The sequence below is a fragment of the Phaseolus vulgaris genome, chromosome 1 (assembly GCF_000499845.2).
Source record: "Phaseolus vulgaris cultivar G19833 chromosome 1, P. vulgaris v2.0, whole genome shotgun sequence".
NCBI lineage: Eukaryota > Viridiplantae > Streptophyta > Magnoliopsida > Fabales > Fabaceae > Phaseolus > Phaseolus vulgaris.
In genome coordinates, this window is record NC_023759.2 from 16,964,496 (window position 1) to 16,988,519 (window position 24,024).

A 24,024-nucleotide genomic window follows, 5' to 3' on the forward strand; every position below is an offset into this window, starting at 1 on the left:
ACGACGTGCTGATTGAGCAGGCCCTGCGTTTCGCCTTCAAGGAAAGTAACAATCAGGAAGAATATGAAGCCCTGATAGCAGGAATGCTCCTGGCCAAGGAGATGGGCGCGCAGAACCTCCTGGTGAAAAGCGACTCCCAGCTGATTACGGGGCAGGTGTCGGGTGAGTTCCAGGCGAAGGACCCACAGATGGCGGCATATCTGAAATACGTCCAGTTGTTGAAGGGAGCATTCAACGCTCTTGAGCTGATACATGTCCCAAGGGAGCAGAATGCCAGAGCTGACCTGCTTGCAAAGCTGGCCAGCTCAGGCAAGGGGGGTAGACAGAGGACAGTGATCCAAGAGACTCTCAAAGTTCCGCGTAGATTCGTGGAAGACAACTGGGTGGATGTCCTCCAGATTTATACAACAAGGGGAAGACCGAGGAGTCATTACTCTTTGACCCAAGATACGCAGAGGGTGCCCCGCATCAGCACGTACGCGGATGTGCCCGAGGGAGAGCAAATGCAGGTATGTGTTTTACCGAGGGAGACACCTGGATGACGCCCTACAAGCGATACCTGGCGGATGGGGATCTCCCAGTGGAGCCTGAAGAGGGCAAGAAGGTCAAAAGAAATGCCGCAAGATATACTTTGGTGGATGGGGTGCTGTTCAGGCACGGTTTCACTCACCCAATCCTAACATGCGTAAGTGGCGACGAGTGCACCAGGATAATGGCGGAGCTACACGAAGGCATCTGCGGGAGCCACGTAGGGGGAAGGTCCCTAGCCTCCAAGGTAATACGCGCAGGTTTCTTCTGGCCAACAGTAAAAGAGGACTGCGCGCGACACGCTCAGCGTTGCAGACAATGCCAAAAGCACGCCGACTGGCACAAGGCGCCGCCAGAAGAATTGCGATCCATATACAGCCCGTGGCCTTTCCATACGTGGGGAATCGACATCCTGGGCCCGTTCCCACTGGCAATCAGGCAGATGAAGTATTTGATAGTCGCCATCGAATACTTCACCAAGTGGATAGAGGCAGAGCCTGTAGCACAGATCACTGTGCACAAGGTACAACATTTTGTGTGGAAGAACATTGTGTGCCGCTTTGTCTTACCCAGGCGGCTGATATCCGATAACGGAACCCAATTCGGCAGTCAGCAGTTGAGAAACCTATGTGCTGAAGTAGGCATCAAGCAGGTGTTCGCATCAGTTGAACACCCCCAGACTAATGGGCAGGTAGAGTCGGCAAACAGAGTTTTGTTGAGAGGGCTAAAGAGAAGGCTGGAAAAGGCCAAAGGAGCATGGGCGGAGGAGGTGCCAAGGATCGTGTGGGCATACCACACCACACCCCAATCTTCCACCATGGAGACGCCTTTCAGCTTGGTGTATGGGTCGGACGCGATGATCCCAGTTGAGATTCACGAAAGCTCGCCACGTTTCCAAAACTTCGTGGCGGAAGAATCCAACGAAGAAAGGCGGGTGAACCTAGACCTACTGGACGAAGCCAGGGAGGAAGCCAGAATAAAGGCTGAAGCAGTGAAGAGAAGAGTAGAGCGACAATATAGCTTTAAGGTAAAGCCGCGTCAGTTTCAGATTGGCGACCTGGTTATGAGGAAGGCTCATCCGTACGAGTTGGAGAATAAGCTGTCTCCCAAGTGGACCGGACCCTTCAGAATTACCGAGGCTAAGGGCAACGGGTCGTATAACCTAGAGACCTTGGAGGGGGGTCCTATCCCACGCAGCTGGAATGCAGCCAACTTAAAATTTTATTTTAGTTAATTTATGTAAGCAGCCATGTAACAATTTAGTTGAAGGGGACACTCTTTTTCCCTCTCGGGGGTTTTTTAATGAGGTCACCCAAATAAAAGGGAAAACTAGTTTGAGAAAAAGAAGTGCTTTGGTTTTTAGCCTTTATCTTTCTCCGTTTGAAGTAATGTGAGGCGTCGCCAAGAAAGAAGACGTCGCCTAGGTGAAGGCGTCGCCAAGAAAGAAGGCGTCGCCCGGAGAGAAGGTGTCGCCTGAAGGCAGGCACCGTTGAGGAACATGACAAAGGAAAAGCGCACAATATGCGAAACGTATGCGAAGTAAAGCGGCGTTGCAAAAATCAAGTATGATATAGAAAAGTTGATGTTATAAGCAATGTTCGATACAATGGGAGTAGCGCAAATGGGGCAAATATTACAGATCATGTAAAAACACGAAGGAGCCACTTCTCAGTGGCCATCGGAGTCAGCACTGGAGGAAGGCGAAGCCCCGATCCCAGCCCGCAGAGCCCGAGTAAGTCATGTCCTCCTCTCTTGGTTTATTTTCGAACCTGCACCAAGGGATATGAATGTGTCAGAGGCATCATGACGCAAAACAAGCACAGATAGAAAGCGATAAAGGCGGAAGTCTCTAGGGCAGTGTCTGGAGGAAGTCTCTACGCACACCTATATACTTTTTGAGAGTTCCAGCGCTGAACTCCAAGCTGATCAAAGTGGCAGAGTCAAAACTTCCCGCCTCAGCAAGAATCCGGCAAGCTATTTGATCACTTGGAGCCAGTTTCTTGAACGGTTTGGTTTTGAGGGCCCTCACCTCTCTCACCCAGTACAAAGGAAACCCATCCAGAGCGGTGGGAACGAGGTCAGTGCGGCAAATCTTGAAGAACCGGCCTTTCCACCCGGTGAATGAGTTTTGGAAGGGGGTTAGGAGAACTCTCCCAGGAACGTTGCTGAGAGTTACCCAGAGGTTGTGCCTTTGCCTCTTCACCTCGAAGAAGTGAAGAAAGAGGTCAACCGAGGGAGCACAACCCAGAAACCCGAAGAGGATGTCAAAGGCTTTGACAAAGGTCCAGCTGTTGGGGTATAACTGGGCCGGAGCGACATTGATCTCCGTCAGCAGTTCCTTCTCGAACCGGGAGAAGGGCAGGCGCACGCCGATGATCTTGAAGACCACCTGGTAGAAGTAAAAGAAGGGGACCCCATCGTTGGCCCGTTCATCCCCGCATACTGGCTCCCCTAAAGTGCAAGGGAGCACAGCAATGTCGTCATCATGCCTCCTCGCGAAGGCGCGGTGGTCATAGGAGCATGAATCCCCTTTGTGTTCCCTTATTGCCCTGGTAGCGGGTAAGCATGAGCATTCGTCAAGAAGCTCACTCGAAGCCCAAGGGTACAGGTCCTTGGGATTGACCCTGGGAGAAGCAGCCTGTGAGGACATTCTTTAACAAGATCAGGGATTGTCGAGGGCGTATGACCCGCCGGGAACGCAAGAGTTGAGCGTTGGTGGGAGCGAACGCTGGAAGAACCCTTCGCGAAAGGAGGAAGGGTGCAAGAAGAAGGGGTGCAAGAAGAGAAAGTGCAAGTAGGTTACGAAGAGTGCAGAAATGATGAGAACAGTTTCAGAGTTTGAAGAGTTAAATAAAGCGGTTAGAGCGCCAAACTACGCGAATGGATGCACCGCACGATCGAGCCACATGGCAGAAGATGAAAAGATGGCCCTGGCACCGCTGGTTAAACTCAAAAAACGTTGTATCAACAGAATATCCAGTGGTACGATGCGCCGTCGAAAGTGGGTCAGGGGCACAGAAGGAGTCAGGACTCAGTCGAATGACTGAATGTCCCATCGGCCATACAAGAAGCGCCACGTGGATCAAGTTGAATGACTGAACGTCTCATCAGCCATACAAGAAGCGCCACGTGGATGGCGCGGGCAAACCCTTGAGCCCTTCGCTATCCTCAAGCGTCGACCAAGGCCAAGGTCAAAGTCAGCGTCAAGGTAAAGGTAACGCCCAAGGCGACGCCAACATGAGACGCCCGAGACGTCGCCTGTAAGGACGCAAAGGGCGACGCCAGCGTGAGGCGTCGCGGGCGTCGCCAACCAAAATATCAGCAGGGTCGCCTCCCCGATACCCACAGGTAGGAAAGACTGTGGAGGGAGACGAAATCGAAGAGGGCAAAGTTAGTTACTGGCGTGGCCTCCCCGATACCCACAGGTAGGAAAGACTGTGGAGGGAGATAAGACCGCCAAACGCCAGCGAATCGCTGGCAGGGTGTTCCCCGATACCTATGGGAAGGAAAGACCATGGAGGGAACGACCCCCCCCCCTCAGAGCACTCGGCGTTTTAGACACCCGGGGACGATACGACGCTGCTGTAGCAGGCCTCTCCTTAGGCGTGGGCGCCGGACGTTAAGGATCAAGGAAAGGACCGTTTCGGTGTTAGAGACACCCCGTGGACGATACGACTTCACTAGGTGAGCCTCTCCATGGGCGTGGGCATTGGCACGTGACCTTTCCCGGGCATACAAAGCCGCCCAACGAAGTGAAAGAAGCGGGTATAATACGAGAAAAACAACCGAAGCACGTGAAGGCAAAGAATGAGAGTAAGATCGCACAGGCAGAATTCTATATCGCGAAAGCACGAAAGAGCAGGGGTCGTGAGAGAAGGGATTCGAAGAAGATGAACAGTGAGGAAAGGCAGAGAAAGTGGATGTAACAGTGGTTCCAAGCGCAGGGTTTGGGTAACTTAAACGTTACGAGGAGCGCGAGGGACAACAAATGGTGACCGTGCGATGATGCCACGTGTTGCAGGATTAGGTGCTCAAGGGGAGCGCAAGAGGTTCTTAAGGATGACCGCGTGATGAACCACGTGGCACGCGATTAAGCGTGGCCCCAAAAAGCGTTGCTTTCCCCGTTTCAGAGGATGTCCAATCAACCATTAAGAGCGTCACGTTAATGGTTTCAAGGTTGCTACGTCAGCAAGAATGACACGTCACCGGGTGCCACGTGGACGGCGTGGGCGAGGCCTTAGTCTTTACGCTGAAGACAAGTCTTCGGCTTAAGACTGGGGGGCTTGTGTACCGTCCCGTATCCGGGCGTTGACAAAGTCAAGGTCAAAGTCAACGCCTGGAGTCAAAGTCAACACAAGGCGTCGCCTAGGTGAAGAGACGCCAAGTACCAGCGTCGCCAAGAGGAAGCGTCGCCAAGGCGAAGCGTCGCCAAGGCGAGGCGTCGCCTAGATGGAGGCGTCGCCCAACCAGGGCGTCACCAAGATCAAATATCATTAAGACAAGGCAATCACAGTGCGGTTCCCCGATACCCATGGGTAGGAAAGACCATGGAGGGAGCGACGCCGTGGGAAGGCCCCAAACCCTGGATAACCAGGGAACATTAATAAAGAGGAGAGAAAGGTGGCTTCAAGGCCATAGTAACAACACCAGTGTAGGGCAGCCTGACTCGTGAAGTACCCCTGCCGCCCCAGAGACGCCTTTGGGACAGATACGACTCAAGAGGAAGGTCACGCCCAGGGTAGCCAGGTGCGGGGTACAAGAGGAAAGCAGATACGCTCTCAAAGTGAGTGACTAGATGAATGGGGGCATGAGTTGGCACCCAAAAAGTCACCCCTAGCGCAGTAGCACTCCCAAGCAGAGGACTCACACGTAGAAACGTCCCCAAATGGGCAGAAACGCCCCCAGATTGGGTCATGGCGTCGTGAGGTCCTCCACGTGTATGACAGCCAGGTCAGAATAGAAACACCCTTTAGTCAGGTGCCAGGTAATTAAATCATTCAATACAGTTTCCGTTTCGAGCGTTCAGGTACTATAATGGCTCCCAAGCGTTTCAACGTCTTAAATGCGCTACGTTTTCTAATTAAACGCTTTAATTGAGCGCGTTACGTTTGTGATTAAAAGCGCTTTAAGGCGCTTTAAATGCTTGGGTAGTTTAAATAGCGTGGAGAATGTTGGGAACGGGGTTCGAACTTTTGGCAAATTTTCCAGAAACTCTCTAGTTGCTTGCTCGAGCCTTGAGGTTACGCACAAGGGACTAGGGAAAGATTTTTGGTAGAACGAGAATATACAGACAATACACAGTTCCTTTACCACCTTCAGAGTGCCATACGCGGTGCTCAGATACGGAGGTGCCCAGTTTTGGTGTTTCTTGCTGGCTGACTTGAGCGTCGGAGTGCAAACGGCCGCTAGGGCTCCCTTTTGTCCTCTTTTTGCAGGAATCCACAGGTAACCCGTGGGAAGGAGTCCCTAGCTGCCGGTTGAGGTCGCCCACGAAGACGTCCCGGTCAACCGGACGGAACACAGAACATTCACTTTCGTATAGTTTCCTAGGTTATAAAACCTTAGATTGTAAATGAAAGAAATATTAAACATATCAAAATACAATTTGAACACATGAAATGGTTTTCAAAGGTATCATAAGTGTTTGTATCATTTAATAGGCCTTAGCTTGTAAAATATATATTAAACATATGAAAAGACAATTTTAACACATGAAATTGTTTTTCAAAGATATTCATAAGTGTTTCAATGAATTAATAGGCTAAGATTGTAAAAGAAATATTAAACATATCAAAACACAATTTTAACACATGAAATTGGTTTTCAAAGTATCATATGTGTTTTCAATCAATTAATAGCGAAAAGAAAAAGTTGCAAACATTTAGTTAAGTAATATGATTGTTTTCAATAGTTAAGATACTTTTAAACTATTATTATACAGAACATTCACTTTCTTACACTTTCCTAGTTTATAAAATCTTATATTGTAAATGAAAGAAGTAGTAAACATATCAAAACACAATTTTAACACATGAAATTTTTTCTCAAAGATATCATAAGTGTTTCAATCAATTAATAGACCATAGATTGTAAAAGAAGTATTAAACATATCAAAATACAATTTGAACACATGAAATGGTTTTCAAAGGTATCATAAGTGTTTGTATCATTTAATAGGCCTTAGCTTGTAAAATATATATTAAACATATGAAAAGACAATTTTAACACATGAAATTGTTTTTCAAAGATATTCATAAGTGTTTCAATGAATTAATAGACTAAGATTGTAAAAGAAATATTAAACATATCAAAACACAATTTTAACACATGAAATTGGTTTTCAAAGGTATCATAATTGTTTTCAATCAATTAATTGCGAAAAGAAAAAGTTGCAAACATTTTGTTAAGAAATACGCTTGTTTTCAATAATTAAGATATTTTTAAACTATTATTATACAGAACATTTACCTTCTTATAGTTTTCTAGGTTATAATACCTTAGATTGTAAATGAAAGAAGTCTTAAACATATCAAAACATAATTTTAACACATGAAATTGTTTTTCAAAGATATCATAAGTGTTTCAATCAATTAATAGACCTTATATTGTAAAAGAAGTATTAAACATATTAAAATACAATTAAAACACAGGAAAAGGTTTTTCAAAGGTATCATAAGTGTTTGAATCAATTAATACACCTTAGATTGTAAAAAATATATTAAACATATGAAAACACAATTTTAACACATGAAATTGTTTTTCAAAAATATTCATAATTGTTTCAATCAATTAATAGACTAAGATTGTAAAAGAAATGTTAAACATATCAAAACACAATTTTAACACATGAAATTGTTTTTCAAAGATATTCATAAGTTTTTCTATCAATTAATAGACTAATATTGTAAAAGAAACATTAAACATATGAAAACACAATTTTAACACATGGAATTGGTTTCCAAAGGTATTATCATAATTGTTTTCAATCAATTAATAGCGAAATTTGAACACATGAATAGGTTTTTCAAAGGTATCATAAGTGTTTAAATCAATTAATAGACCTTAGATTTTAAAATATATATTAAACATATGAAAACACAATTTTAACACATGAAATTGTTTTTCAAAGATATTCATAAGTGTTTCAATAAATTAATAGACTAAGATTGTAAAAGAAATATTAAACATATCAAAACACAATTTTAAGACATGAAATTGGTTTTGAAAGATATCATAAGTTACTTAAATCAATTAATAGCGAAAAGAACAAGTTTCGTACATTTAGTTAAGTAATACGCTTGTTTTCAATAGTTAAGATACTTTTAAACTATTATTATACAGAACATTCACCTTCTTATAGTTTCCTAGGTTATAAAACCTTAGATTGTAAATGATAGAAGTATTAAACAAATCAAAACACAATTTTAACACATGAAATTGTTTCTCAAAGATATCACAAGTGTTTTAATCAATTAATAGACCTTAGATTGTAAAAGAAGTATTAAACATATCAAAATACAATTTGAACAAATGAAATGGTTTTTCAAAGGTATCATAAGTGTTTGAATCAATTAATAGACCTTAGATTGTGTTCCGTCCGGTTGACCGGGACGTCTTCGTGTGCGACCTCAACCGTCAGTTAGGGACACCTTCCCACTGGTTGCCTGTGGATTCCTGCAAAAAAGAGGACAAAGGGGCGCCCTAGCGGCCGTGTGCACTCCGACGCTCAAGTCAGCCAGCAAGAAACACCAAAAACTGTCCACCTCCGTGTCTGAGCACCGCGTGTGGCACTCTGGCGGTGGTGAATTAACTGTGTATATGTGTGTGTTGTCTCCTCCAGGCAAAAATATTCCCCAGTCACTTGTACGCAACCTTGAAGCACGAGCAAGCAACTAGAGAGTTTTCTGGTAAATTTGCCGAAGGTTCCAACCCTTTTTCCAACATTCTCCGCGCTATTTAGACTACCCAAGCATTTAAAGCGCCTTAAAGCGCTTTTACTCACAAACGTAACGCACTCATTAAAGCGCTTAATTAGAAAACGTAGCGCATTTAAGACGTTTGAAACGCTCGGGAGCCATTATAGTACCTGAATGCTCGAAAGGGAAACTGTATTGAATAACTTTTAATTACCTGGCACCTGACTAAAGGGTGTTTCTATTCTGGCATGGCTGTCGTACACGTGGAGGGCCTCACGACGCCATGACCCCATCTAGGGGCGCTTCGGCCCACCTGGGGACGTTTCTACGTGTGAGTCCTCCTGCTGGGAGTGCTACTGCGCTAGGGGTGACTTTTTGGGGTGCCAACTCATGCCCCCAAGTATCTAGTCACTTACTTTGAGAGCGTATCTGCCCTCCTTTTGTACTCTGCACCCGGTTGCCCTGGGCGTGACTTTCCTCTTGAGTCGTATCTGCCCTACGGGCGTCTCTGGGGCGGCAGGAGCACGTCACGAGTCAGGCTGCCCTTCACTGGTACTGTTACTAAGGCCTTGAAGCCACCTTTTCTTTCTCTTTACTGCTGCCCCGCGCTATTGGGACCTGAGGCCTTCTCACGGCGTCGCTCCCTCCATGGTCTTTCCTACCCATGGGTATCGGGGAACCACACCGTGATTGCCTTACTCTAGCACTGTTTAATCTGGTGACGCCCTAGCGAGGCGATGCCTCCATCTGGGCTACGCTTTGCCTTGGCGACGCCTTGCCTTGGCGACGCCTGGCCTTGGCGACGCTTCCTCTTGGCATCTCTACAGATAGGCGACGCCTTGCGTTGACTTTTGACCTTCCAGTCGTTGACTTTGACCTTGACTTAGTCAGCGCCCGGATACGGGACGGTACAGATTGTAAAAAATATATTAAACATATGAAAACACAATTTGATCACTTGAAATGGTTTTTCAAAGATATCATAAGTGTTTGAATCAATTAATAGACCTTAGATTGTAAAAGAAATATTAAACATATCAAAACACAATTTTAATACATGAAATTGGTTTTCAAAGATATCACAAATGTTTTCAATCAATTAAAAGCGAAAAGAACAAGAAGCAAACATTTAGTTAAGTAATACGCTTGTTTTCAATAGTTAAGATACTTTTAAACTATTATTATACAGAACATTCACTTTTTTATAGTTTCCTAGGTTATAAAACCTTAGATTGTAAATGAAAGAAGTATTAAACATATCAAAACACAATTTTAACGAATGAAATTGTTTTTGAAATATATAATAAGTGTTTCTATCAACTAATAGACCTTAAATTGTAAAAGAAGTATTAAACATACCAAAATACAATTTGAACACATGAAATGGTTTTGCAAAGGTATCATAAATGTTTGAATCAATTAATAGACCTTAGATTGTAAAAAATATATTAAACATATGAAAACACAATTTTAACACATGAAATTGTTTTTCAAAGATTTTCGTAAGTGTTTCAATAAATTAATAGACTAAGATTGTAAAAGATATATTAAACATATCAAAACACAATTTTAAGACATGAAATTGGTTTTGAAAGATATCATAAGTGACTTCAATCAATTAATAGCGAAAAGAACAAGTTTCGTACATTTAGTTAAATAATATGCTTGTTTTCAATAGTTAAGATAATTTTAAACTATTATTATACAGAACATTAACTTTCTTATAGTTTCTTAGGTTATAAAACTTTAGATTGTAAATGAAAGAAGTATTAAACATATCAAAACACAATTTTTACACATGAAACTGTTTTTCAAAGATATCATAAGTGTTTCAATCAATTAATAGACCTTAGATTGTAATAGAAGTATTAAACATATCAAAATACAATTTGAACACATGAAAAGGTTTTTCAAAGGTATCATAACTGGTTGAATCAATTAATAGACCGTATATTGTAAAAAATATATTAAACATATGAAAACACAATTTTAACACATGAAATTGTTTTTGTAAGATATTCATAAGTATTTCAATCAATTAATAGACTAAGATTGTTAAAGAAATGTTAAACATATCAAAACACAATTCTAACACATGAAATTGGTTTTCAAAGGTATCATAAGTGTTTTCAATCAATTAATAGCGAAAAGAAAAAGTTGCAAACATTTAGTTAAGTAATACGATTGTTTTCAATAGTAAAGATACTTTTAAACTATTATTATACAGAATATTCACTTTCTTATACATTCCTAGGTTATAAAACCTTATATTATAAATGAAAGAAGTATTAAACATATCATAGCACAATTTTAACACATGAAATTGTTTTTCAAAGATATCATAAGTGTTTCAATCAATTAATAGTCCTTAGATTGTAAAAGAAGTTTTAAACATATCAAAATACAATTTGAACACATGAAAAGGTTTTTCAGAGGTATCATAACTGTTTGAATCAATTAATAGACCTTAGATTGTGAAAAATATATTAAACATATGAAAACACAATTTTAACACATGAAATTGTTTTTCAAGGATATTCATAAGCGTTTCAATCAATTAATAGACTAAGATTGTAAAAGAAATATTAAACATATCAAAACACAATTTTAAGACATGAAATTGGTTTTGAAAGATATCATAAGTGACTTCAATCAATTAATAGCGAAAAGAACAAGTTTCATACATTTAGCTAAGTAATACGCTTGCTTTCAATAGTTAAGATACTTTTAAACTATTATTATACAGAACATTAACTTTCTTATAGTTTCCTAGCTTATAAAACTTTAGATTGTAAACGAAAGAAGTATTAAACATATAATAAGACAATTTTAACAAATGAAACTGTGTTTCAAAGATATCATAAGTGTTTCAATCAATTAATATACCTTAGATTGTAAATGATAGAAGTATTAACCATATCAAAACATAATGTTAACACATGAAATTGTTTTTCAAAGATATCATAAGTGCTTCAATCAATTAATAGACCTTAGATTGTAATAGAAGTATTAAACATAACAAAATACAATTTGAACACATGAAATGGTTTTTCAAAGGTATCATAAGTGTTTGAATCAATTAGTAGACCTTAGATTGTAAAAAATATTTTAAAAATATGAAAACACAATTTTAAGACATGAAATTATTTTTCAAAGATGTTCATAAGTGTTTCAATCAATTAATAGACTACGATTATAAAAGAAACATTAAACATATGAAAACAAAATTTTAACACATGGAATTGGTTTTCCAAGATATCATAAGTGTTTTCAATTAATTAATAGCGAAAAGAACAAGTTGCAAACATTTAGTTAAGTAATACACTTGTTTTCAATAGTCAAGTACTTTTAAACTATTATTATATAGAACATTCACTTTCTTATACTTTCCTAGGTTATAAAACCTTAGATTGTAAATGAAAAAAGTATTAAAGATATCAAAACACAATTTTAACACATGAAATTATTTTTCAAAGATATTCATAAGCGTTTCTATCAATTAATAGACTAAGATTGTAAATGAAATATTAAACATATCAAAACACAAGTTTAACACATGAAATTGGTTTTCAAAGATATCATAAGTGTTTTCATTCAATTAATAACGAAAAGAAGAAGTTGCAAACATTTAGTTAAGTAGGACTCTTGTTTTCAATAGTTAAGATACTTTTAAACTAGTATTATACAGAACATTCACTTTCTTATAGTTTCCTAGGTTATCAAACCTTAGTTTGTAAATGAAAGAAGTATTAAACATATCTAAACACAATTTTAACATGTGAAACTGTTTTTCAAAGATATCATAATAGTTTCAATGGTTAAGATACTTTTAAACTATTATTATACAGAACATTAACTTTCTTATAGTTTACTAGGTTATAAAACCTTAGATTGTAAATGAAAGAAGTATTAAACATATCAAAACACAATTTTAACACATGAAACTGTTTTTCAAAGATATCATAAGTATTTCAATCAATTAATAGACTTTAGATTGTTAAAGAAGTATTAAACATATCAAAATACAAATTGAACACAAGAAATGGTTTTTCAAAGGTGTCATAAGTGTTTCAATCAATTAATAGACCTTAGATTATAAAAGAAGTATTAAACATATCAAAATACAATTTGTACACATGAAATGGTTTTTTAAAGGTATCATAAGTGTTTGAATCAATTAATAGACCTTAGATTGTAAAAAATATTTTAAACATTTGAAAGCACAATTTTAACACAAGAAATTGTTTTTCAAAGATATTCATAAGTGTTTCAATGAATTAATAGACTAAGATTGTAAAAGAAATGTTAAACATATCAAAATACAATTTTAACACAGGAAATTGATTTTCAAAAGTATCATAAGTATTTTCAATCAATTAATAGCGAAAAGAACAAGTTGCAAACATTTTGTTAAGTAACACGCTTGTTTTCAATAGTTAAGATACTTTTAAACTATTATTATACAGAACATTCACTTTCTTATACTTTTCTAGGTTATAAAACCTTACATTGTAAATGAAAGAAGTATTAAACATATCAAAACACAATTTTAACACATGAAATTGTTTCTCAAAGATATCATAAGTGCTTAAATCATTTAATAGACCTTAGATTGTCATAGAAGTATTAAACATATCAAAATACACTTTGAACACTTGAAATGGTTTTTCAAAGGTATCACAAGTGTTTGAATCAATTAATAGACCTTACATTGTAAAAAATATATTAAACATATGAAAACACAATTTTAACACATGAAATTGTTTTTCAAAGATATTCATAAGTGTTTCAATCAAATAATAGACTAAGATTTTAAAAGAAATGTTTAACATATGAAAACACAATTTTAACACATGAAATTGTTTTTCAAAGATATTCATAAGTGTTTCTATGAATTAATAGACTAAGATTGTAAAAGAAATATTAAACATATCAAAACACAATTTTAACACATGAAATTGGTTTTCAAAGATATCATAAGTGTTTTCAATCAATTAATAGCGAAAAGAACAAGTTGCAAACATTTAGTTAAGTAATACGCTTGTTTTCAATAGTAAAGATGCTTTTAGACTATTATTATACAGAACATTCACTTTCTTATAGTTTCCAAGGTTATCAAACTTTAGATAGTAAATGAAAGAAGTATTAAACATATCTAAACAAAATTTTAACACATGAAATTGGTTTTCAAAGATATCATCAGTGTTTCAATCAATTAATAGCGAAAAGAACAAGATGCAAACATTTTGTTAAGTACTACACTTGTTTTCAATAGTTAAGATACTTTGAAACTATTATTATACAGAACATTCACTTTCTTATACTTTCTTAGGTTATAAAACATTAGTTTGTAAATGAAAGAAGTATTAAACATATCAAAACACAATTTTAACACATGAAATTGTTTCTCAAAGATATCATAAGTGTTTCAATCAAATAATAGACCTTAGATTGTAAAAGAAGTATTAAACATATCAAAATACAATTTGAACACATGAAATGATTTTTCAAAGGTATCATAAGTGTTTGAATCAATAAATAGACCTTAGATTGTAAAAAATATATTAAACATATGAAAACACAATTTTAACACATGAAATTGTTTTTAAAAGATATTCATAAGTGTTTCAATCAAATAATAGACTAAGATTTTAAAAGAAATGTTTAACATATGAAAACACAATTTTAACACATGAAATTGTTTTTAAAGATATCATAAGTGTTTTCAATCAATTAATAGCGAAAAGAACAAGTTGCAAACATTTAGTTAAGTAATACGCTTGTTTTCAATAGTAAAGATGCTTTTAAACTATTATTATACAAAACATTCACTTTCTTATAGTTTCCAAGGTTATAAAACCTTAGATAGTAAATGAAAGAAGTATTAAACATATCTAAACAAAATTTTAACACATGAAATTGGTTTTCAAAGATATCATCAGTGTTTCAATCAATTAATAGCGAAAAGAACAAGATGCAAACATTTTGTTAAGTACTACACTTGTTTTCAATAGTTAAGATACTTTGAAACTATTATTATACAGAACATTCACTTTCTTATACTTTCTTAGGTTATAAAACATTAGTTTGTAAATGAAAGAAGTATTAAACATATCAAAACACAATTTTAACACATGAAATTGTTTCTCAAAGATATCATAAGTGTTTCAATCAATTATTAGACCTTAGATTGTAAAAGAAGTATTAAACATATCAAAATACAATTTGAACACATGAAATGATTTTTCAAAGGTATCATAAGTGTTTGAATCAATAAATAGACCTTAGATTGTAAAAAATATATTAAACATATGAAAACACAATTTTAACACATGAAATTGTTTTTAAAAGATATTCATAAGTGTTTCAATCAATTAATAGACGAAGATTGTAAAAGAAATATTAAACATATCAAAACACAATTTTAAGACATGAAATTGGTTTTCAAAGATATCATAAGTTTTTTCAATCAATTAATAGCGAAAAGAACAAGTTGCAAACATTTAGTTAAGTAATACGCTTGTTTTCAATAGTTAAGATAGTTTTAAACTATTATTATACAAAACATTCACTTTCTTATACTTTTCTAGGTTATAAAACCTTACATTGTAAATGAAAGAAGTATTAAACATATCAAAATACACTTTGAACACATGAAATGGTTTTTCAAAGGTATCACAAGTGTTTGAATCATTTAATAGACCTTAAATTGTAAAAAATATATTAAACATATGAAAACACAATTTTAACACATGAATTTGTTTTTCAAAGATATTCATAAGTGTTTCAATCAAATAATAGACTAAGATTTTAAAAGAAATGTTTAACATATGAAAACACAATTTTAACACATGAAAATGTTTTTCCAAGATATTCAAAAATGTTTCAATCAATTAATAGACTAAGATTGTAAAAGAAATATTAAACATATCAAAACACAATTTTAACACATGAAATTGGTTTTCAAATATATCATAAGTGTTTTCAATCAATTAATAGCGAAAAGAACAAGTTGCAAACATTTAGTTAAGTAATACGCTTGTTTTCAATAGTAAAGATGCTTTTAAACTATTATTATACAAAACATTCACTTTCTTATAGTTTCCAAGGTTATAAAACCTTAGATTGTAAATGAAAGAAGTATTAAACATATCTAAACAAAATTTTAACACATGAAATTTGTTTTCAAAGATATCATTAGTGTTTCAATCAATTAATAGCGAAAAGGACAAGATGCAAACATTTTGTTAAGTAGTACGCTTGTTTTTAATAGTTAAGATACTTTTAAACTATTATTATACAAAACATTGACTTTCTTATACTTTTTTAGGTTATTAAACCTTATATTGTAAATGAAATAAGTATTAAACATATCATTACACAATTTTAACACATGAAATTGTTTTTCAAGATATCATAAGTGTTTCAATCAATTAATAGTCCTTAGATTGTAAAACAAGTATTAAACATATCAAAATACAATTTGAACACATGAAAAGGTTTTTCAAAGGTATCATAAGTGTTTGAATCAATTAATAGACCTTAGATTGTAAAAAATATATTAAGCATATGAAAAGAAAATTTTAACACATGAAATTGTTTTTCAAAGATATTCATAAGTGTTTCAATCAATTAATACACTAACATTGTAAAACAAATATTAAACATCTCAAAACACAATATTAAGACATGAAATTGATTTTGAAAGATATCATAAGTGTCTTCATTCAATTCATAGCGAAAAGAACAAGTTTCGTACATTTAGTTAAGTAATACGCTTGCTTTCAATAGTTAAGATACTTTTAAACTATTATTATACAGAATATTTACTTTCTTATAGATTCCTAGGTTATAAAACCTTAGATTATAAATGAAAGAAGTATTAAACATATCAAAACCCAATTTAAACACATGAAACTGTTTTTCAAATATATCATAAGTCTTTCAATCAATTAATAGATCTTAGATTGTAAATGAAAGAAGTATTAAACATATCAAAACATAATTTTAACACATGAAATGGTTTTTCAAAGATATCATAATTGTTTGAATCAATTCATAGACCTTAGATTGTAATAGAAGTATTAAACATATCAAAACACAATTTTAACACATGAAATTGTTTTTCCAAGATATTCATAGGTGTTTCCATCAATTAATAGACTAAGATTGTAAAAGAAATATTAAACATATCAAAACAAAATTTTAACACATGAATATGAATTTTCAAATATATTCATAAGTGTTTCAATCAATTAATAGACTACGATTGTAAAGAAACATTAAACATATAAAAACAAAATTTTAACACATGGAATTGGTTTTCAAAGATATCATAAGTGTTTTCAAACAATTATTAGGGAAAAGAACAAGTTGCAAACATTTAGTTAAGTAATACACTTGTTTTCAATAGTTAAGATACTTTTAAACTATTATTATATAGAACATTCACTTTCTTATACTTTCCTAAGTTATAAAACCTTAGATTGTAAATGAAAAAAGTATTAAAGATATCAAAACACAATTTTAACACACGAAATTGTTTTCCAAAGATATTCTTAAGTGTTTCATTCAATTAATAGACTAAGATTGTAAAAGAAACATTAAACATATCAAAACACAATTTTAACACATGAAATTTGTTTTCAAAGTTATCATAAGTGTTTTCAATCAATTAATAGCGAAAAGAACAAGTTGCAAACATTTAGTTAAGTAATACGCTTGTTTTCAATATTTAAGATACTTTTAAACTATTATTATACAGAACATTCACTTTTTTATATTTTCTTAGGTTATAAAACCTTAGATTGTAAATGAAAGAAGTATTAAACATATTAAAACATAATTTTAACACATGAAATTGTTTTTCAAAGATATCATAAGTGTTTCAATCAATTAATAGACCTTAGATTGTAAAAGAAGTATTAAACATATCATAATACAATTTGAAGACATGAAATGGTTTTTCAAAGGTATCATAAGTGTTTGAATCAATTAATAGACCTTAGATTGTAAAAAATATATTAAACATATGAAAACACAATTTTAACACATGAAATTGTTTTTCAAAGATATTCATAAGTGTTTCAATCAATTAATAGACTAAGATTGTAAAAGAAACATTAAACATATCAAAACACAATTTTAACACATGAAATTAGTTTTCAAAGATATCATATGTGTTTTCAATCAATTAATAGCGAAAAGAAAAATTTGCAAACATTTAGTTAAGTAGTACTCTTGTTTTTAATAGTTAAGATACTTTTAAATTAGTATTATACAGAACATTCACTTTCTTATAGTTTCATTGGTTATCAAACCTTAGTTTGTAAATGAAAGAAGTAATAAACATATCAAAACACAATTGAACACGTTAAACTGTTTTTCAAAGATATCATAATAGTTTCAATCAATTAATAGACCTTAGATTGTAAAAGAAGTATTAAACATATCAAAATACAATTTGAACACATGAAATGGTTTTTCAAAGGTATCATAAGTGTTTGAATCAATTAATAGACGTTAGATTGTAAAAAATATATTAAACATACGAAAACACAATTTTAATACATGAAATTGTTTTTCAAAGATATTCATAAGTGTTTCAATCAATTAATAGACTAAGATTGTAAAAGAAATGTTAAACATATCAAAACTCCATTTTAACACATGAAATTGGTTTTCAAAGTTATCATAAGTGTTTTCAATCAATTAATAGCGAAAAGAAAAAGTTGCAAACATTTAGTTAAGTAATACGCTTGTTTTCAATAGTTAAGATACTTTTAAACTATTATTATACAGAACATTCACTTTCTTATAGTTTCCTTGGTTATAAAATCTAGATTGTAAATGAAAGAAGTATTAAACATATCAAAACACAATTTTAACACATGAAATTGTTTTTCAAAGATATCATAAGTGCATAAATCAATTGATAGACCTTAGATTGTAAAAGAAGTATTAAACATATCAAAATACAATTTTAAGACATGAAATTTGTTTTCAAAGATATCATAAGCGTTTTCAATCAAGAAATTGCAAACATTTAAGATACTTTTAAACTATTATTATACAGAACATTCACTTTCTTATATTTTCTTAGGTTATAAAACCTTAGATTGTAAATGAAAGAAGTATTAAACATATTAAAACATAATTTTAACACATGAAATTGTTTTTCAAAGATATCATAAGTGTTTCAATCAATTAATAGACCTTAGATTGTTAAAGAAGTATTAAACATATTGTTCCGTCCGGTTGACCGGGACGTCTTCGTGCGCGACCTCAACCGTCAGTTAGGGACACCTTCCCATTGGTTGCCTGTGGATTCCTGCAAAAAAGAGGACAAAAGGGCGCCCTAGCGGCCGTGTGCACTCCGACGCTCAAGTCAGCCAGCAAGAAACACCAAAAACTGTCCACCTCCGTGTCTGAGCACTGCGTGTGGCACTCTGGCGGTGGTGAATTAACTGTGTATATGTGTGTGTTGTCTCCTCCAGGCAAAAATATTCCCCAGTCACTTGTACGCAACCTTGAAGCACGAGCAAGCAACTAGAGAGTTTTCTGGTAAATTTGTCGAAGGTTCCCACCCTTTTACCAACATTCCCCGCGCTATTTAGACTACCCAAGCATTTAAAGCGCCTTAAAGCGCTTTTACTCACAAACGTAACGCACTCATTAAAGCGCTTAATTAGAAAACGTAGCGCATTTAAGACCTTTGAAACGCTCGGGAGCCATTATAGTACCTGAATGCTCGAAAGGGAAACTGTATTGAATAACTTTTAATTACCTGGCACCTGACTAAAGGGTGTTTCTATTCTGGCATGGCTTTCGTACACGTGGAGGGCCTCACGACGCCATGACCCCATCTGGGGGCGCTTCGGCCCACCTGGGGACGTTTCTACGTGTGAGTCCTCCTGCTGGGAGTGCTACTGCGCTAGGGGTGACTTTTTGGGGTGCCAACTCATGCCCCCAAGTATCTAGTCACTTACTTTGAGAGCGTATCTGCCCTCCTTTTGTACTCTGCACCCGGTTGCCCTTGGCGTGACTTTCCTCTTGAGTCGTATCTGCCCTACGGGCGTCTCTGGGGCGGCAGGAGCACGTCACGAGTCAGGCTGCCCTTCACTGGTACTGTTACTATGGCCTTGAAGCCACCTTTTCTTTCTCTTTACTGCTGCCCCGCGCTATTGGGACCTGAGGCCTTCTCACGGCGTCGCTCCCTCCATGGTCTTTCCTACCCATGGGTATCGGGGAACCACACCGTGATTGCCTTACTCTAGCACTGTTTAATTTGGCGACGCCCTAGCGAGGCGATGCCTCCATCTGGGCTACGCTTTGCCTTGGCGACGCCTTCCCCTGGCGACGCCTTGCCTTGGCGAAGCCTGGCCTTGGCGACGCTTCCTCTTGGCATCTCTACACATAGGCGACGCCTTGCGTTGACTTTTGACCTTCCAGTCGTTGACTTTGACCTTGACTTAGTCAGCGCCCGGATACGGGACGGTACACAAGCCCCCCAGTCTTAAGCCGAAGACTTGTCTTCAGCGCAAAGACTAAAGCCTCGCCCACGCCGTCCACGTGCCTTCCTGATGACGTGTCATTCTCTGCTGACTCAGCAATTTTTTCGAATTACTGACGTGACAATTTCTGAATGGGAGGTATTCTTAATGGCTGATTGGACATCTCTGAAATGGGAAAAATGGTCTTTTGAAGTTGCGCTTAATCGCGTGCCACGTGGTTCATCGTGCGGTCGTCTTCAGGAACCCCTCGCGCTTCCCTTGAGCGCTTAATCTTGCAACACGTGGCGTCATCACACGGTTACCCCTTCGCGCTTCTCGTAACGTTTAAGTTACCAAACCCCACGATTGCCACTACTGTTACATTCACTTTCTTTGCCCTCAGTCACTGTTCATCTTCTCTAAATCCCTTCTCTTGCGACCCCTGTTCGTTCGTGTTTCCGCTCTCCACACCCTTCAGCCCCCAAAGGTACGGTTTTTCCCTCCTTGATGATTCTCTTTACTGTATGAACTGCCTGGGACTGTCCATATTACCGCATTTCTCTGGATATCGTTTGTATGTTTCTTTGTTCCTCTCGTTTCCCTTCGTTCTCTTGTGGGTAGGGCGCTCCTAGGGTTCTTCCATTTTTCCCTTTTCTTCTCCCAAACCCCTTTTCTCTGAACCCTTTCTTTCTCTTTTGATCTTCAGCATTGGCATTGATGGCGAAAACTAAAACCACCGCGCCTCCCCCGCTCCCCAAGTCTCATTATAAGGGGGAATACGACTGGGCCCCCGACGAACTTCTGGACGAATGTTCCCTCCTGAACTCTGTTGAGGACGTGGAGGCTCATAGGGGGGACCCTGCTCTCTATAACTTCAATGCATTCCACAAGAATCACGACTCCCAAGTCCTGGTAAGCCGGGTGCGACCTGGGATGCCCGTTTGTGCGGACTCACGGGATACTGGGGGATGCCCTTTCTTCTTCCTCTATCAGATGGTGCTCAAGAGGGTGGGCCTGCGTCTACCCCTCACTCCCTTCGAAAAAGAGCTACTGACAGAGATAAACACTGCTACCGCCCAACTCCATCCCAACAGTTGGGCTTTCGTGAGGGGGTTTCAAATTCTCTGCGGCTATCTAGGCGTTCCCTCCTCTGTGGACGTTTTTCTTCACTTCTTCGAGGTAAAGAAGCAAGGGAAGAGCCTTTTGATGAGCTTTTCTGGCATCGCCGGGCGCATCATCCTTACGCTCTTCCAGAATTCGTTCAAAGGATGGAAGGGGAAATTCTTCAAGGTACGCGCGACCAGGCGCGATCCTACTATCCTAGAGGGCTTTCCCCTGTACTGGACAGACAAACCCATAACCATGAAGCCCTTGGCTCTAGACGAGCTCGCCCCGCCTGACCGGGATGTATGCAAAGCCTTGGCGGGATTGGAAATAGTCTTCGATACCGCCAAACTCATCGCGAACGAATTCAATGCCCATGGGCTTTCTACCTACTTCGGTATCTGCTCTTGGTGATTTATGATGCATTAGTTGTTGTGGTTATCTGCATGTATTTGGCCATAGAATCTTCCTTCTGATTCATCTGAATCAAACTTATGCTACCAATTTTCGCTGTACAATGTTACTTGCATTTCACGCCTCTTCATGTATTGTGAATTCGCAGAACTGTTCTAGTGCTAATCCTTGTTGATTGGCCTGTCTTGATGTAGGATCGGTGATGGGCGTTTCCAAAAGAATAATGTTGGCGAAAGCACTGAAGGAGGCTCGTGCCGCCAAGGCAGGCGTCTCCTCCAGCCCTGTTGCCAATCCGGTTCTCCCGCCGGCTTCGTCACCGCCACCTCCAGTCATTGCTGAGCTGCTTCTAGCCCATCTCCGACGTCTCCACCTGGCTCCGCCGTGCTTCCAACTCCCAATTCTCCTCCGCCTATCGCTGCCGTTCCCCTAGCTGCGGCCTCGTCACCGGCTCCAACCCCCCTTGACAAAGGGAAAAGGGTTTTGGAGATTCTGTCAGATGACGAGGATTCGGAAGGGTGCGCCCTTCAGAAGGAGAAAATCTGCACGGGTTCCTCTTCTGGTAGGGACGTCGCCTCAGGGAGGGAACCCCTTTATGGACAACCCTCCAAGCGCAACCTCACTCCCTCCTATGATACTCCAAGAGGAAGGGGCGAAGGCGCCGAATCTGCCCCGCCTCCGCCGCCGCCAGAAACCACTGCTTCCCCGGCTCCCGACGCTGCTGCCCCCGACTTCATCGCCATCCCTCCTCCAATCATGCATCTGATGAGGGGTTTCAGTGGCGGGACTATGCCAGAAGGTACCGACAGGAGGGAAGGCATGCCTTTCTACTTGGGGGCCTTCTTGGCGGTGGCTCTTGAATGGCGCTCCCAGGCCAGAAACGCGGTCCTGCAAGCTCATACCCTCCAAGCCTTGGAAACAAAGCATCTACTCTGGAAGAGGAAATGAGGACCCTGGGACGCCAGAACGAAGCCTATCAAACTTCCCTGAGACAAATACAAGAGTCCAAAGCGGAAACAGAGAGCGACTGGCGGAGGCATTGGAGCTCCAGGCAGGCTTCTACACTCGGGAATTGCTCTTCAAGTGCAGGTAGCGGGTCTTCAGGAAGTGGTCAAAGCGGATGCAGAAACTCAAAAGGACCTGAAGGACCGTTGCTGCGAACAGGCTGCCAAGGTGGAGCGGATGGAGGAGGAAATGGCCACCCAAGCCAAAGCTATGGACCTTCTCCGAGTTGACTACGACAAACTGCAGGTCGAGGTTAGCCGGCTTCGCGTGGAGAAAGAGGCTCTGGAAAGCAGGTGACCTCTGGAGACGCCGCCATTGAGGAACTGGAGAAGGAGAAAAAAGTCCCTTATCCAGGAGATGGCGGGGTACCTTCGAGGAGGGGTTCCAAGAGGCCCTGACCCAGGCGTCCTGCGAGAATCCGGGCGTCAACCTTTCGAGCTGCGATCCCACACACCACGTCGTTGACGGGAAGGTCGTGCCCATGGATCTGGATGACTGAACCGCTGCCTCTCATCCGCCGCCTTCCTCTTCAAGCTCCACTCTTTTATTCTTTACCTTCGTTTCTTGATTTATCTGTCAAAACTTGTAATTCTTTGAACTATCCGCACTCTTGTTACTGATTTGGAACGTTCGTATGGTTGCCTTTATTTCTTTGTCACTACGATTCTGCTATGCGATCTCATTCTCTTTTCCCTCCATACGCTTTAATTATTTTATCTGTGTTCTGCCCATTTCTTTCACTTCGTTGGGCGGTTTGGTATGATCGGGAAAGGTTGCGCGCCAACCCTCACGCCCATGGAGAGGCTCACTTAGTGACGCCGTATCGTCCACGGGACGTCTCTGATACCGAAAGGCCCTTTCTTGATCCTTAACGCCCGGCGCCCACGCCTAAGGAGAGGCCTGCTACAGCAGCACCGTATCGTCCCGGGTGTCTAAAACGCTGAGCGCTCTGGAGAGGGTCTGTTCCCTCCATGGTCTTTCCTTCCCATAGGTATCGGGGAACGCCCTGCCAGCGATTCGCTGGCGTTTGGCGATCTCATCTCCCTCCACAGTCTTTCCTACCTGTGGGTATCGGGGAGGTGACGCCTGTGACTAACTTTGCCTTTCTTTGATTTCTTCTCCCTCCACAGTCTTTCCTACCTGTGGGTATCGGGGAACGCCCTGCCAGCGATTCGCTGGCGTTTGGCGATCTCATCTCCCTCCACAGTCTTTCCTACCTGTGGGTATCGGGGAGGTGACGCCAGTCGGTACTTGGGTTGGCGACGCCCGCGACATCTCGCGCTGTCGTCGCCCTTTACGTCCTTCCTGGCAACGCCTCGGGCGTTACCTTTACTTCGACATTGACCTTAATTCTTGCCTTGGTCAACGCCTGATAACAGCGAAGAGCCCAAGGCTTGGTCTGTGCCATCCACGTGGCGCTCCTTGTATAGCTGATGGGACCTTCTGTCATTCGACTTGATCCACGTGGCGCTGCTTGTATGGTTGATGGGTATCTAGTCATTCCATTTTCTGACTCCTGCTGTACCCCTGGCTCACTTTCGACGGCGCATCGTACCACTTGATATTCT